Raw genomic sequence first — 17497 nt, 5'->3', positions numbered from 1 at the left:
TTTTTATTTGTTTATAACTGAAAACCTACCCGTCCCACGTTAACTATTTGACGAATCGCATAGTTTCTGCTGTACCCATTTCTGGCAAATACTTGTTTAGGACATTGACCTTTGTGAGGGGGACGGGCGGCAAAAAAGGAAAGACCGTTCTGTTGGTTAACTAAGGAAAAGTGAAACCCTTTAGCACCAAAATTAGTTTAAATACACAACTTGGGTAAAACATATGTTCCTCCGTAGCTTTTAAGCAGGTCTGAAAAGTGCACGTAATATGCGACCAGGATTTATTAAAACTATTTGTAACTGGATACTCTACCGAGGGGCTCTTGGAGAGGCAGCGCTGGCATACATGGGATGCAGGAATCTTTCTCCTTCCCTTTCTAAGCGACTTGGTGCACGCGAGACAGAGGCAAGCGATTTCTCCAAGATCCGAAATAAGAATAACGCTTAACATTTCATTTATTGCACCCCACAAGAGGCTGTGAAGTAACATGCTGCTGCGAGGCTCATCCTGCCTTACTTTATCGGCCTGGGAAGGATGATAATATGGTAGGCAGTTACAGGTTACATAAAAACAGTGGGAGTGAACTAATTTAACTGCTGTCATTATGTCCACTGGCGGGGCTAGAATTTTAATTCCACGTTACCGGACTTGGAACACACCCTCTGTCCCACATTGATCATGTCTGAGTGGTTCAGGGAGTATACTTCTGCCATAATGACTAATGGTCGTCCCCAGACAGCACATGCCTGCCTGGACTCTTGGACCCACTTGCAGGGAACCAACAGCATTGCCACGCGCTTCCCCAAGACACGTGATAGAATCACGGAAATGAAACTACCACACAACACAAAGTGCTTCTAAAATAAGCTCTGAACAAGCTGTCGAAACCTTATATGACCAACAAGCACACATGACCCGTGGCTGTTAAAAACCGCAGAAAGACGACAATGTTATTTTAATAGTAGTACAAATGACCGTGGTGTAACACTGTCTGGATATCAGTAAGAGCAACTGAGTGTTTTTTATCGCCGTATTCAATTTCAAAATTGTACTGCCTTTCACACCGTAGTTGCATATTTCTGCAACATATATTATCAGTAAGTAGACCTTGTAAGTGAGCATAATGTCACTTTTTTAAGCTTAACTACCGTATATATCAATAGCCTAACCAAGTGGAGGGGAGGGACTACCTGGGCATAGCGCAGCTGAGTCAAATAGAAATTAACAAAAAAGACTAAGCTATGGTTGCTCCTTATTGGAACTAATCTATCTATATTTTTATATATAGCACATGCTACCTCAGGCTCTTAGAATTGTTTTGCAATGTAAAAAAATGTTAATTTTACCCCACTCGGTGCATGGATTCCAACTGGCCCCATGTCCTCAAGAACACCTTTATTGAGGGATGGCATTTCAGTCATGGTCAGTCATTGGTACATGGCATACTGCGACCTGTTGGCCCATGCTTGCATTGGAAAGAGCAAACTCAAAGCAACAGAATAAAAAAATGCTCAAATATTACAGGACCAGTTCCCTCCCCATTGAGGGCCTTTTCCTCCAAGTTACACTATGATATTTAGCAATTTACTTCAGAAGTCTGCCCTTCAACTCATTTCAAAATGGTCATACTTTTAGATTATAGGCATTTCACAATTACACTAACTTTCTAAAGACAACAAAACTGAGCAGCGAGCCTTTAGATGCGGCTTCTTCCATTTTGTCCTAGACATTGAAATTAAAAATGTTGTCAAAACAGTTGATGGACAGAATGCAGAACAATGTCATACATTGACCCCAGTACAGATATCTGGGCCTAAATCCATAGTTTTTTTTGCTCACCATGCCTTTCCAGTTTGAACCCAGCTATATGCAACTCAGTGTTGACCCTGTGCCTCATGGGTACAGTCCAGCCCGAACTGCCAAGCCAGGTCCTCCCTGGACTGGAAACAAGCATCCTAGGACCGGTTCCAGGGTTTCACCCCTCTTCAGCCAGGATAGCTTGACTCCAATCGCATGGAGAGCACAGGAACAACGTCTGGGCAGACCCTTCCCACTCGGGGTGGCCAGGTCTAAACTGGGGTGGCATTGTGAGCAAAAGAATGATGGATTTAACCCAGATCTCTTGACTGGGGGTGAATGTTTTGATTTGTTCTGCATTCCGTCCATCAATAGTTCTTTTTGCATTAAAAATATTGTAGCCACTAATACATGAACCCTACTAAAGCACCTGCTGCTCAAAAAGGTGCGACCCAAGGTCAAATATCACCACAAACAGTGGTGCCACGATAAATCAAAGTTCATTCAAAGAGGTCCAATTCTACGTTGCATGTCTTGCATATCGTTTTTTTTTTCTTCTTTGCAGATAAAATGAGTCTTCAAACATTACAGCAAACGGCCAACGTGTTTCGTTCACCACATGAACTTAATCAGGGCACATTGTTATGCATCCATAGACCATATGTAGCATTTATTGGTTCCACCCATCATCCATTTGATGCTGGTGGTTTGTATATAGATGGACAAACAAAATATTACTGGAATAACCGGGGTTCTGGTGTAGAGCGTTGGTAACAATGCAGTGTGTTTTGAACTGTGTTCTGTCATGCAGCAGAAGGCAATACATGCTCTTTGTGGTGCAGCTGATGTTTGCAGTCTACTTTAGACCAAAAGTGTGCAAGCCACATGGTTCTGGGCCCTTTGAAGTTGTATCAACTATTACATTGGTATAAATCAATAAATGGCAATGCAATAATTTGGTCTCTGTTAGGGTTAACAAATTCTTGTGAAGAATGGACAGTCGATGAAGGATTCCCTGTCCATGACTTAGTTGATGGATGACGTTTTAGCCACTGCACCAAATTGAGGTGAGAAGGATGTCTCACAATCCTAGAGAATTAAACGCACACACTTTTGCTGTGGGTATTAGGTGTGACCCCATGGTAGTGGCTACCTGAATGTGAGGACTGCGGGAGCCGCATGCCCCATTTTCATGATCTCCTTGTTAAATTCCTTGCAACGAACCCTGCTCTTCTGCCTTTGCTCATAGATGTATTCCAGTTAATGTCTATGCCTCCTTGGTAAGGTGTGGGTTGGATCATTACTGATGGAGCGTTGAACATGTTCGAGCTGCCACTTCTTAACCAGTATGATTTCATCTACATTGTGCTGACTCAGGCATTTCCTTCTGTCACCTTTTATGTTTGTAGCCAAGGATGAGGTCTGCTTGGTTTTGAGACCTATTGTTACTCTTGTTACATGTTATCTATATTGCGCATCTCAGTATGTGTTGAACATGCAGTTCATTGTCGACACGTGCTGGAACACCACCTTCTTTTGTTTCTTCGTTCCTAATTCCTCTTCGAGACCAAATAAAGAAGGTTGCTTCAAACATTTCGCATGTGTAGTGACCTCGTATTAACAAAGTATGCATTCCCCATTAAAAAATATACACCATGACCCCCTCGTTACCCTACCCTTTGAAGTGTTCCTGTTCTCAAGTGCAAGTATTTTTCTGATAGCCAAAACCTGGGTGGCAAATTCCAGCTCTTTAGCTTAAGAGATTACAAGCAGAAGATCAAACTAATGTCATAATTTAAAACAAAGGAGTATATTTACAAGAGGATAGCGCCACCAGAAAGTCACTTTTGTGATGTTCTGGTGCGATATGCCCTTTTCCATAGTTACAAAGCGGTGCTAAGACACTTTGGTTGGCTTAACGCTGTCTTGTAAATATGGTCCCTTTACACACATCACTTTGTGTTAAAGGGGCGTGCAGTGGGTGTTGCTGTGGGTGTTCCACCGCAACAATCATTGCATTTTTTTGCTGCACCAGATTTACAAGGATTTGTAAATCTGAGTTGGGGCCAAAAGTGAATGCTGTGCAATAGCAGGCATTATAATAGCTCAACGAGGAGAAATACTTTTATTTCTCCTCATTTTTGATTTTTCTATGAAAGAGCATAATACCATTAATGATTGTTAATGTGCAGGAAGGTTTACCTTCCTGCACATAGAAGTAGCAAATCATAATAATTTAATTGTTTATGTACAGGAAGGGGCACCTGCATGCATATAAACGAGCAAATACTTTTGATTCTCGTTGGTAGTCTCAGATTTATTAAGCGCCATTGTGCCCAAGCCCTCCTTTATACTTGTAAAGACTATGCTATCCCTACTGCAGACTGTTTTGATGGTGTCCAGCTTTCGTCCCTTATTTACACTGTTGAGTTGAACGTGGTGTTCTGTTTCAGTGAGTTGCTGAATATTGGACCTTCTTCAGGGAGTTTGTAGGGTATTGCCATTTTCGTTTGAGCAGTGTGAACAACTTCTTTGTGTTCAATAGGTTGTAGGACTGCTCAGTTCGGAAGACCGTGTTCTTGTCCATGCACTGCCTACACCGTCCCACATTCAGAATACTCCTATAGACCACAGGTAAACAAAACATTCTGCCAACTCTTAAGTCAAAGTATGCAGAATAATTCCTTTCTGCACATACGGACTGCAGAAACAGTCTGCTTATTGGATACAATTCCAAAATATTTTTCTCCTAATTTGAAGTTGTCATTCTCCAAATATTCAAAGTGATTTTTTTTTTTCTTTTTCCAGAATTATTTTTAGTTTGTTTTTAGGTCTAGCCTGGGCAGCGCATGTGCTGCTCTGCGAGGCATGCTGTATTCGAGTATGGACTTGAAGCTCCACCCACTCTCCGCCCATATTTTTCATTGGCATGTGCCATTTTTCTTTGTAAATGCTGGCATCGGATTCGTTAATAGACTTGTTAATCCCTCCTTGGTGCCTACTTGTCTTCATTTGTACCCTCCCATGAAGACTGGCCCTTTTGCTTCTGTTGGTACATGGTATGTCTTATTTATTCAATAAGAACTATTTTCTTTAATGCGTTTCTCCTATTGCAGGCATGACCTGCTTTCCTACAACATTCAGGGCGCTATGCACACTTTTACTTTCCAAGCAGCCTGGGACAATGGCGGCCACTTCTTTGAAATGAAATAGGTCTTGCATATGCAGGAGTTTAAGTTATTGGCACTGTAAATGACACTGCCTTTTATTTATGTGTTAATTATCAAAAACGATAAATACAAGGCATTGTCATTTACAATGCCAATAGCTTTAACTCTTGCAAATGTGAGACCTATTGCGTTACAAATGCTGGCTAAGTTAGTTGTTTGTGCATAGCTTTGTTTATAATTGTGTCCAACCGGGACTGCTAATTTACCCAATTGTGAATCACTGCATAATACCAGAGTATGTAAAGTGGCATATTCTTTCTTATTTCCCTTTGTCAAGTTACCTTTACTGGTCCTTGGCAGTATTTCAGCGTGCCCTCCTGGCCTATGGTCTGGAGTGATAACATTGCTGATCTTCACATGGAGTTCTTGCATTGCAGAAATCTATCCATTGCAAGACTGTGTCTGAACCTCCTTGTTTCCTTACAAAGGAGAGTCTTAACCTAGCTATTGTATATCGAAAACCAATGTTTGCCATTGTCTGTTTTCTTCTAGTTAGGTCATTAGCCCTTAGCACTGGAGGTGTGTGCCTGTTCCGAAACTAAGGGTGTGACAAACTTTAGACTTCACCCACGATGTTGACAAAATTGGCACTGTTTGCAAGTCCATCAGGTTTACCAACTTGAATAGAAACTTTGCACTCAAAAATTATTCTTTTGTGTGGTTTAAGAAGAGGCGTGTATGTGTATATATAATATATATCATTTATTTATTACCTACAGGCGGTAGTTATAGTTGGGACCTAGTTTCCATAGGAAAAGCATTTTTTGACTTGCCTATAACTTTGGTGTTTGACCAATCTGCTTGAAATTTCCTCCAAAAAAGTGTCAAATTAGGTTGTGTGTCACGTGGAAAATTTGGGCTGATCCGTGCAGTGGGGACCGAGAAACAGGGATGCGAAACAAGGGTGCATTTGCAATATAAAATCCCTAAGGAATGTATTGTCGAACCTACAGCCCGAACCGCTGGACGGAATTACACAAAATTTGGTAGGAAGTTAGATGATTTTACACAGATTGTGCTTTTTGTTATTTCATGCATATCCGTTCTGTAGTTCTTGAGAAACTGTATCCGAACATTATAGTGATATCTCTGGTAGTTGATATTTTGCGGCGGTTTCGCGATGATTGCAGGTAAATTGCAATGAGTTCGTGGTAAACCGCAAAAGTGCGCGCCAACGGGAATGCTGTGATTGGCTGGCCGCAACCCGATCAGAAAGTTGTGGCTGCCATTTTATGTATCGAGGACTGTTTGCAGGCTGACATTTTTTGGGAAAAGTGACATAAGGGCTCAAGTTAGAGGTGCTCTGACCCCGTGCTTGACAAATGGGGTTATTAGCGCGACACAAGTTATGTGACCAAAATGGTCTTTTTTTAACAATCGTGCGCAATATTTGCGATTTCGCCACTACCGCCAGCACACCCACCATGTACTGTCAAGGGTATCGATGTATTCGTGATGCTAGGTGTCACTGCGGAAACATCATTTTTTTATTTTTAAAGAAGAATTTTATGCAAACTACCTTGAAAAAATATGATTTTAAACAGTGCACCAATAAAACCCTAGTGTCTAAAATACTGTAAAATGTGTGCATATAAGTGTTTTATACTTTATAAAAAAGGTGCAATCTTTGTGGTTGTCAATCTGTTCGTGATACTCAGAATAATTGTGAACATGGAAAATTGGTTTAAAAGATTGTTTTTGGTAAAACTCCATATAAAAATAGGACTAGTAACAGTGCAGTAATAAACCCCTTGTGTCTAAAATATTGTAAAATGTGTGCGTATGTGTTGTACACCTCTTAATAAAAGGCACATTCTAATTTTTTATGGTAGTCGTTGGATGTTTGCATTTGTTTTGTGATTTTGCAACATGATCACGATCATCGCGACGTTTCTTGCAAATTAAAAAAATACCCAAAACAAATCATTTAACAAGAAAATGCACAGCATTTTGGGTTCTTGGGTGGCTCTGACAAGAGCCTTTGTGGTGAGTGTGTATAAGTCAGCTGCATATTAGACTTTATGCAAAGTTGCAGGTTGAAAAAGTTTACAGGGACGTTCTAGTTCGGCTGGCTTTTCACTTGTGCAAAATCTGAGAAATTCAGCAGTTATAGTCAGTTGAGCTAACTATAACTTGTGCCCCCACAATGCACAGCTTATGGCCTCACATAATACATCACTCATGATATGGCCAGTGACATCACTACCATCTCAAATGACACTGATGACATCATCCAGGGATTGTTTTCTGAAAGTTACTAAATGTTGAACATATTTACTACGGTAAATCGCTGCGGAAGAGCCTGTATGGGTAAGTGGGTGGGTGTTTAAGTGGTTTATAGAGGAGTAACTAGGTATATAAGGGGCTGTATGCATCAAATAGTGGGTGTGCACATTTTTGTATTGGTGAGCAAGTGGGTGTGTCAGTGAGTCTATGAGTGAGTGGCTGTGTGAGTAACTGTAACGTGGATTGAGTTGTTGTATTAGTGATTGTAAATGGCGAATAAGAGGTTGCATTAGTGGCTGAATGGGTGTTTGAACAGAAACATAGGTGTCTGTATGGGTGAGTGACCGAGAACACGAGTGGCTGTCTTGGTGCATCAGTGGATGTGTAAGTGGGTGTATGTGGGCCAATGGGTGCTTGATTGGTTGAGTGGTTGTATGGGCAAGTGAGCATGAGAGAGTTTGTCTGGGAAAGTATGTGGTTCTCTCCGTTACTGTATAGATGAGTGAGTATTTGTATAAGTAAGTGGCTGTGTGAGTAATTGAATGGGTGAGTTATTGGCTGTGTGACTGACTGTATGGGTAAGTGAGTAGGTGTATGATTAACTCATTTACTGTGTTCGTAGCTGTATGGGTGTATGACTGGATTTGTAAGTGTGTCCGTCTCTTTAACTGGATCTGTGACTGGCTGTATTGGTAAGTGAGTAGGTTCATTGTTGTCTGTATATGGGAGTTGCTGGTTCTGTTAGTGGCTCTGTAAGTGAGTTGATGTGTTAACTAGCTGTATGGATCAGTTCCAAAATGTGTTTGTTAATGTTTGTGTGGCAGTGGGTGTATGGCATGATTTATGGGGGTGTAAGTGGGTGAGTTAGTGTTTCTCTGTATGATTTCATCAGTAATGCCATCAGTGATGTCACTGACTATGTCATGAGTGACGTAGTATGTGAGGTCATAAGCAGTGCATTGCGGGGATGTGAGTTATACTTGGCTCAGCTAACTATAACAGCTGCATTTCTCTGGTTTTGTACGAGTGAAATGTCAGCCCAACTATAACGTCCCTGTAACCTTTTGGGTTTGGGGGTGTGTGTGTGTGTGTACACCAAATTATGCTGCATATTTAACTAAAGTATGGTGGAAGAATAGGCAAATGCTGCAGCACATTTTTATAGTATTAATTTTGTATTTTATATTTATTTTTTAATTTACACTTGGCAATAATGTCTTGGCAATGATTTGACCTCAGTACCAATTTAGCAACCAAATACAGAAATGAGCAACTAAAAAATGATCTACTTACCTGTGTGAAGCCTGTGCGTAAACACATATTGCCATGGTTTTATTAACTTTTGATTAGTTTGAGCTAGAACATTTTTTTTGTCAACATCTGCAGGTCATGGCAAAGGCAAAAAGAACAATTGATGGACAGAATGCAGAACAATGTCATACTTTCACTCCTGTACAGAGATCTGGGCGTAAATCCATTGTTTTTTTTCTCACCATGCCATTCCAGTTTGGACCCAGCCATATGCAAATCAGTCTTGACCCTGCACCCAATGGGAACAGTCCAGCCCGAACTGCCAGGCCAGGTCTTCCCTAGACTGGAAACAAGCATCCTAGGACCGGTTTCTGGCTTTCAGCCCTCATCAGCCCAGGATAGCTTGACTCCAGTGGCATGGAGAGCACGGGACCCACGTCTGGGCATACCCGTCCCACTCAGGGTGACAAATGCAAAAAGAACAATTGATGGACAGAATGCAGAACAATGTCATACATTCACCCTAGTACAGAGATCTGGGCCTAAATCCATCGTGGCAAATGCGGCAAGTCCACAACTATGCCGAAAAAAGTTGCAGTATCGCATTATTCCAGTGGCCCTGAATCTGCTCTGAAACGGAAAAAAGGGTTCCAAAGCATGGAAAAGCGATGTTCCGCTTTACATGCGCCACATCCTCCACGCTTGAATCTACCAGGGCCAGCTCTGCACAGCATGCCAAAGACACAATATAGCCTTTAATTAATACCTCTACAAAGAGAAGGGTGTGCAGCTTGTTTGTCCTGAGCGTTAGAGGTTCTGTTGCTCCCATATAACCAGCTCTATTTAAAGCTTATTGGCGAGGAAAGGATCCCTCGGAGCTGATCTTTGGAAGCCAGCAGATCACAAAGAGATTTTATCGGATGTGTACCAGGCCATTGATTGCTTACTGTGACTACTGTTCTAGCTTGCAGACTAAGCAGCGACCGAACCTTACAGTTAGCGCGCACAGGTATGGGCAGCCAGCATAGCGCCACCCCGACAAAGCCCCAGAGCACAATGTACTGCAAAGCTTTAGTGCACATGCATTTCCTTTTGGGAATGTAAAGCGTATGGCATTAAAACCGCCTGTTAAACAGACATTGCCAACCCATACTATAGCTTGCATGAACTGATGGCCTAATGTATTTTTTAAGTTATAGGATTTTGAACCTGCCTGTTCTGACCACAACCATAATAAGCTCTAGTACAGTGAAACAAGATTGGCAAAGTCATTCAGTCAGTCTGAGCTTCACAAGGCTTCTATCTTCTTTTAATTCTTTTTTTTTTTTTTTTTTTTTTTGCAATCATATGGAACAGACATCAAATGTAATAACAATGATAATAAAGTTAAAATGTCACCACCCAAAGATGGCATGCATATGGAAAATAGTATGTAAAAATGAGCCAGTGCTAAAATATTTTTTTTTAAAAAGACCGGAAATGAAAAATTGGCCTACCAGACCCGACACGGAAGTGCACTTCTTCAACAAAATTGAACGTGTGCAGGAGCAAAATCTCGTCACTCACAGTGAACTGAGCCAGTGGCTGAAGAGGGCTAATCCAGTGTCCCATGCTGTAAGCCTGGATAGGCTGCAGAAACTGCTGAATGGCACTTGAACACTCCAGTGGCTGTTCTTTCCCTCTTTCTCTCCTCTCTCGCTTTCATTTCTGTCACCCTATTGTGATTTCTTTTGGAAAGCTAGTCTGGCGAGCAGGCCTAAATACTAGTATAGAATTAAAGACATCCTTCTAAGTTCAGAAATGGGCATCGTTTACTTTTCTGTTATATTTTAAGCCGCATTACTTGTCCAGGCCTTTGTTGGAATGGTATATTGTGTGCCTGTGGACGTAGAGCTGTTTGGCCCTGATCTAATTTCAGTTCTTTAATGTTAAATCGCTTTGCGATATATGTTGTACAATAAATCAAATACTACATATTAACTTTTTTGAAATTGTGCTGTCGTAGTTCCCTAGCACCACCTTACAATCACCAGGCTTCCGCTTCACGGTCAGCCCTGTGGATGGTAAGATCAGGGTGTTTTGTGCTCCCTGCTGAAATTTGTGTTCAACTTGTAGGCAGATATCAATTAACTCCGCCTTTCTTCGTTCCGAGTTCAGCAAAAGACGTGTTTGTGAGGAAAATCCTAGTAACACCTGTGTTTACTGTGCTACAAAAAAGGCTGAATTTTGGTACCAGACACTGTATGAAGAATAGGGTTGATGCAGTGACGATGATAGCGGTGATAACTTGGTCTGAGGAGGGATCAGTAATGCATGTATGCCACTTGGTGACTGCGGCCAGGAGCATTCAATCTATTTTACCTTTTGCAGTGCCGTCCGTTTAGAACCAAAGGCGAAAGGAACAAATGATGGACGGAATGCTGAACAATGCAAACATTCACCCCCACTCATAAAGATCTAGGTTTCATCCATCGTTCTTTTGCTCACCACCCCGCCCCAGTTTGGACCCAGCCAAATGGGGAGCAGGATCAAGTGTGATTTGAATATGGCTGGGTTCAAACTGGAATAGCACGGGGTGCAAAAAATCCGATGGATGTAGGCCCAAATGTCTCTACTGGGGTGAATATTTGACATTGTTCAACATTCTGTACATCAAGCATGTGTCGGTTTAGAACCAGTCATCCGCTGTAAGGCTGTGTTGTCTATGCCTTAAAGGGTCTTTCTTAAGGTGGTTGAGTGATGGTAAGGCTACTGAATGCCCGCATTGCAACTGCTCACGGACTGTGGTCTTTACGTCTTTTTAATGTCAGAGGCAACTTCTGTACTGAGGTGAGTCATTGAATATCTTGGGTAAGTTTGACTTTGCAGTATTAAGACCATGCATAGTCCAAGCTCTTGTTAACAAAGCCACATTTTGACATGGACATTATGCTTGTGGCGACTAGTCGATTGTGCTCCTGTGATCATGCTTGAATGTGGGGTTTGGAGATGTTCAAGTGTCTTGCTGGTTTCTCTGAGAGGTTTGGTGTATCTGATGCATGCTCAACTGATAGTCACATGGTCTGTAACACAGAGGTAGATAGATGCTTATTACAGTGCAATCCTGGGTTGTAGAAACACAGGAACCTCTGTTTAATGGTCTGGTAGCAGCCCAGATTTCTCTGATTCTGAGAGTGTTGTGTGTTGGTACAACTTTAATTGTATCTCAACGATTCCTTGTGAGACTATGAATTGTCCTTTTCACAATTTTAGTCCACTGACATCCTGTGCGGGGGTGAGTCGGCTGGGGTGAGATTAGCATCATTTCCTCTTTTCTTCTGCAGAAATTAGCTGAGATGCCCAAACATTATGCCAAATGGCGTTCTGGCATTCTGCCCTATTTTTTTCAAAGCACCAAATGTGTGCTTTGGACGCAACAATGCATTTTGTGTTACAAAATACTCAATATTGCTTGTGACATGAACGATAGCCGCTTGCATTCTTCCCTTGCTTCTGTGATAGGATTTTTACCCGAATGAATCAAAGTTAAGCGATGGCATAATTTCAGACATTTTGTGCAACAGTCGTAAAGCGAAATTGCAAAAATTCACAAGATTATGCTGGTGTGAACGCATCCCTAGTGTTGCAATGCTGATACTTACCGAAGTGGCATGTTCGGCATTCATGGTGGAATTACTTAAATCGTTAACGCTGTCCTTTGAGTCCCTCTTTGTATGCTGGATACCTGGCTCAGCTGTGCACGAGCATAAAATGTGTGCGTGGTCTATATGTTGTGGAACTGCTTTGGCGTGATCGCATGAATAACGTTGGGTAGTCTTGTTAGTCAATATTTAGGCTTTCTTGTGATCAGTCTGTTTTTATGGTTAGGGTGGCTTAAATAATTGGTCTCCCTTTGTTATGGTTTGGAATTCATGCATTTAAAAGTATTGCTCTACTTCACTATTTTTTAGGTCTCGCCTGACCCAGCGCATGCGCTGGTCTGGCGAGACTTATTGAGAGGGCTCCAAAAAGTGCTACCAGGCCAGCCTAGAGCTACAGTGCATGTGCGCGGGCGCGCGCGCCGCGGTTTACCGCGATTACTTTCACTTTCGCGGCCACACGGCCGCTTTGATGTTTGATCGTGATCACTTTCGAGGCCGCAGGGCCGCTTGGCATAGCCAATAGGTCTCGCTTTTGGGACCTTATAAGTATTTAGTTATGCAACTGTTGCATTGCTAAACACTTATAAGGTCCCAAAGGCGAGACCTATTGGCTATGCCTATGCTTGTTTAATATCCACTGGAGGTGGGTTGAGATTTTTTTTTCTCCTGTAGCCAGCCTCGGCGAACGGTTCACACCTAAACCACTGAACTGGCCTGAGGCTTGATAAGAGGTGAAGATGGCTTCTGCTTCAGAGGCATGATTGGTGCCTGTGAATGTCCTAGAACATTTGCTGGCAGAGACCTGCAGTTCTCTAGCTCTGAAAGATCCTGGGCTGGTTGCCCCCATTTCACAAACCTCAAAAGATGGAGGGTTGCTTTCTGGTTACTGGGATTCAAACCCATGCCTGGCTGGGCACAAACATGAGTGCCGCCTCAGTCTAACCTCTTGTGTACAAAATCTAATTTCTAAAGTTATATGTGATATGCTTAACATACTGAGTGGTCTCAAGGTGCTTATAACTGGCTTTCTCCTCCATCTCCACAGTTTTCATTTCAGCTGGGAGTGTGTGTAAGTGGATTTTAAACTGTGCGCTTTAAGTTACTCATATATTTAAGGGAATTGCTAACAGCTGCTAAGCGTCTTCAGTTCGAGCCTACCAGACAGTGTAACTGTCTGGTTGCAAAAGACCTATCGTGTGCTTGCCAATAACTTGCAGAAGCTTACATCCCCGGCCATTGCTTACCCTTCGTTGGCTTTATCGTCACTCATTTGCGTGCTTCTTAATCGGTGGCTTTCCTTGTCTCCGCTTGTCCATCTTGTGTTCATTCCTCCTCTGAAGCATAGCCTATCTTCTATCTCTGACTGGCTGGCTTCTGTTGTTCCACTGCTCACTTTTTAGGTCCCGCCTGACCCAGCTCATGCGCTGGTCTGGCGAGACTTTTTGAGAGGGCTCCAAAAAGTGCTACCAGGCCAGCCTAGAGCTACAGTGCATGTGCGCGGGCGCGCGCGCTTGACCGCGATTACTTTCACTGCCGCTTGGCATAGCCAATAGGTCTCGCTTTTGGGACCTTATAAGTATTTAGTTATGCAACTGTTGCATGGCTAAACACTTATAAGGTCCCAAAGGCGAGACCTATTGGCTATGCCAATGCTTGTTAGGAATTGCTTTCTCCTTTTTGCTTGATCAATCCTTGACTTTGCATGTGTTTTATGAGCTCTGTCCCATGTGTACTTCTCCCGGACCAAATACCTGCCCTGTGCTCCAAGTTGCATTCGCACTCGTGCTTCTCCGTCATCCCGTGTTGCTCTCCCTTGTGTGCTGCTTTTCCCTGCCCACTACCTGTTGCGTCCTCCAAACCAGTTTTTTTAGCCATTTTTTTTCTTTAAGGCAGAGGACCAAGCAGCAAATTGCTGCGGGCACCTCTACCTTAAAGAAAATCACTTCTGCACTACTTGTTCGCGTTTATTGTTATTAAAATATATTTAATGAGCCATCTCTGATCGATAAATAGGAAGAGGCACTTGCCTCATTTTGTAGTTGTAACAACACATTTGTGCGCCTATAAAATATGTCCTCTGCAGCCGTGTCATCGCAACTTGTCTACGATGTTTTTTTTAATGAAAGGTACTGCCATTTTAAACAACAAGACAGACTCCTAGGGCAATTATAGGTTTTAGTGCATTCGTTTTATCAGCTAGCACCAAGAATTTGTGTGGCAGTAACGATATGAATTGCACTACCCTTAAATGGCAGTAATAATGTATGTTAACGGGTACTGAAATTTAATGACCTCAACTGTTGAATGGAGATTTGCATACATCTAAAGACTTTTTGCATTTTTATCTATTATGTTTCTACATAACATCGCTTTTGTCTGCGTAGGTGTTTAGTATATTGACTCGAGTAGAGGGGCCTGCTTCAATATGTGTAACAAGTGTTGGCAAATCCTGTAGGTCTTGCCTTGATGAGTGCTATGGTATTGGCTTTACCAGTGCTTGATTGTAAATCACTTCAAAAATAAAGTTGAACAAAAGCATTTCCAAACACTGAGCTAAAAGCAAACACTTATTTTAAGGTATCTTAAAACTGAAAACTGCATTGAATATTTTCAGTCTTTATAAACAGCATGGTTTATTTTTCAAATTTTACGCAGGAAACTCTGAACATAATTTTAAACCCCTGTTGCAAGTGATCCGGTTAAAAAATAACAGAGGACTAGTTACAGGTACTTTAAAAACATAACAGCTGTCTGGGGAAGTGGCAACATTTAAAAACATAAGCTTTCATTTTTTTTATTTCTCCTCTAAGTAGCTCTGAACTGGAACAAATGTTCTGTCCATTTGGTGCGTGTCAGCCGCGTGGTAGCAGATTTATGGGCCTTGGGGAGAAGAGAGACCTCTGTGCAGTAACTTTGTGCACCTTGTGCCCGTAACATTGATCGAGTTAGTGCAGCAGGGTGCCCGACCTCAGAGACTTAAGTGCTGTGTGTCAAACCAGGAATTTATGCAACATATGGAAGGCAGGCGATAAAAGGAGAAAAACTGATAATGTCTGCTCTTTAGTCAAACCTGGCAAAATATACCTTTTGCTGTGTTTATACAGAAAAGCATGGGGGGGGGTCAGAAGCAACATGGGGAGTACAGGGTGTGTAAAGAGGAGTGAAGCACACGGGTAGAGCAGGAACACAGCACACAGGCACTCAGAGAACAAGCATTGGCATAGCCAATAGGTCTTGCCTTTGGGACCTTATAAGTATTTAGTTATGCAGCACAAGATCCTTGGTGCAACAACATGGCTTAACACTAATAAGGTCCCAAAGGCGAGACCTATTGGCTGTGCGAATGTTTGTTCCAGATGTTGTGGTTCTGATGGTAGTTTTTCCCCTCCACAGAACATGGCTCTTGTGTAGTGCTTACTGTGAACAGAGTCTCGGGTGTCTGGGTCAGTTCAGGTTCTGGGTGGGTGTTTATAAAGGGGCACGCTTGAGAGCCACGGAGCTCAGGTGGAAGGCAGTCTTATTTTTAACAGGGGGTCATAAAGGATGCCAGACTACAAGCACTTCCAATTCTTGGCCTCTCTGCAGAGCGTAAAGAGGGATGGTCATTTGTGACAATTATAACTGTGGGGAAGTGTTTGAAGGTGGTCCATAGCGGTCAAAAATACATGTTCATGCAGCGTCACTGGCTGGTTTTACATCACATCACCTTGAACGAGGGGGGGGCGTGGTCAGCACTGGGGTCAATGACTGAAAAGGAAATCTAACGCTATTAAAAGTACCTATTGACCAATGAGCAGTGGTGGTACTCACTATCCCAGAGTACCTATTGGCCAATGAGCAGCGGCGGTACACCACCGTCCCCACTGTACTGAGCCTCTGCTTAGGAATGCCGACACTCCCTTTCAAACCGAAGGAGTGCAGGTACTCTCTACCTGACAGTAGTTATCAAGAGTGTAGCGGTGTTTGGTGGGTTAAAAGGGGCTGGGGCGGTCACCTAAAGCGAAGAGAGAGCCCGCAGATGAGGCGGAGCGTTAAAAAGGAAGTCCAAGGTGGACAACACTCATGCAGAGGGGGTGGGTGCCTGCTGTCTGGGGACAGAGGGCTTTACGGGACACCAGCCCACCGGGCGGCTCCCTGAGAGCAGAAGGCACTCCTAGTCAAGCAGTGCACCTTACAGGCTGCACCTGCCCTTAAAAGCGAAGGACGTACAGATCAAAGGAGGTCTTCCAAATATAGCGCCTAGGACTTTTGGGTCCTCATCTGTGAGGGGCCACTTGAACCCCATGAGAAATTGAGCTCCGGGACCATGTCAGGGCCCGCCCGCCGGATATAGGTCCCACTGAGAAAACCAAAGCGAGGGTCAGTGCTAACCACTGTCATTACTCTGAATCTTATTCCATTCCACCACGTTTGTTGCTCACTTTGCGAGGACAGTCCAGTCCGACTGGTGGGAGAGCACCCAGGCTGCTGAATGCTAGCAACAGAGTGATGCAAGCGTTCACCCACAGCTGTATGCCACTGCTGGCATGTGCACACGGAGGTCTGCTGGGCTGAGCGAACAGGGACATGTCTGGAGGTCCCCAGTGGGTGTGGCTTAGGGAGGGGGCAAAGATTGAACTGGTACTAACACGCCACTGTACACCTGAAAAGTGATTTACTCTTTAAGACTGCTAACAAAATCTTATGCTTGCATCCACCCCGAGCACCAGGTATACACCCATCTACCCGCCTGGCTAGTGTCCTCTGTGCACGTATCACTCTATCAATGTGTGCGTGTATGCAAAATTGTGTGCGTGGAGCCTGTACGCAGGGCACAATTCAAAGGTATACACGCGTAGACGGTTCCACTCACCATTTCCTTCGGGTGGACGGCGTCCACCATGCTAAGAAGTTGGGCCCCACTCACATATGCTGCAATGGTCCCGGTGGCGTTTTCAGACATCGGGACAAGTTCAGCAGCACCTGCACCTTGTCTGCGTTGGCTCTGAGCAGCAACACGCAGGGGGGGTGGAGAGATAGTTGTGGGACCTCCCTCAGAAAGCGTTGGGTGGACGACATGAAAATCATATTCAATGTAGCTGATTTCAGTTTACATAAATGCATAAAAACACAAGTATTGCAACAAACACACCAAGCAAAAGTTTAAAACTGCACACCAAATTCTTTAAACAGCAACCCAAGCAAAACAAAAAAAATGTCTCTGCTCAAGCGCCTAGAATGCCATGAAATAATCCAATGTGACAAAAGTCTAAATACCACAAAAAATCCCAGTGGAAGCCGTGCAGCTCAAAAAAAATCTCTAGCCGAGTTTCTCCCTCGGCCTCTGGGCAGCACGTAAAGATTTGCTACAG

The 17497-nt window shown here is 43.1% G+C and overlaps 1 protein-coding gene across 1 annotated transcript in view; it reads left to right on the top strand.

Moving 5' to 3' along the window:
• The window catches only part of ZNRF2 (zinc and ring finger 2), a 195009-nt gene that overhangs the window by 3562 nt on the left and 173950 nt on the right, over positions 1-17497 (top strand). The window lies entirely within an intron of this gene.

Source organism: Triturus cristatus, chromosome 10 (genome assembly GCF_964204655.1).
Source record: "Triturus cristatus chromosome 10, aTriCri1.1, whole genome shotgun sequence".
NCBI classification, from domain to species: Eukaryota; Metazoa; Chordata; class Amphibia; order Caudata; family Salamandridae; genus Triturus; species Triturus cristatus.
Note: the sequence above shows the minus strand (reverse complement) of the source record. Positions and strands in the feature narration are given on the sequence as shown.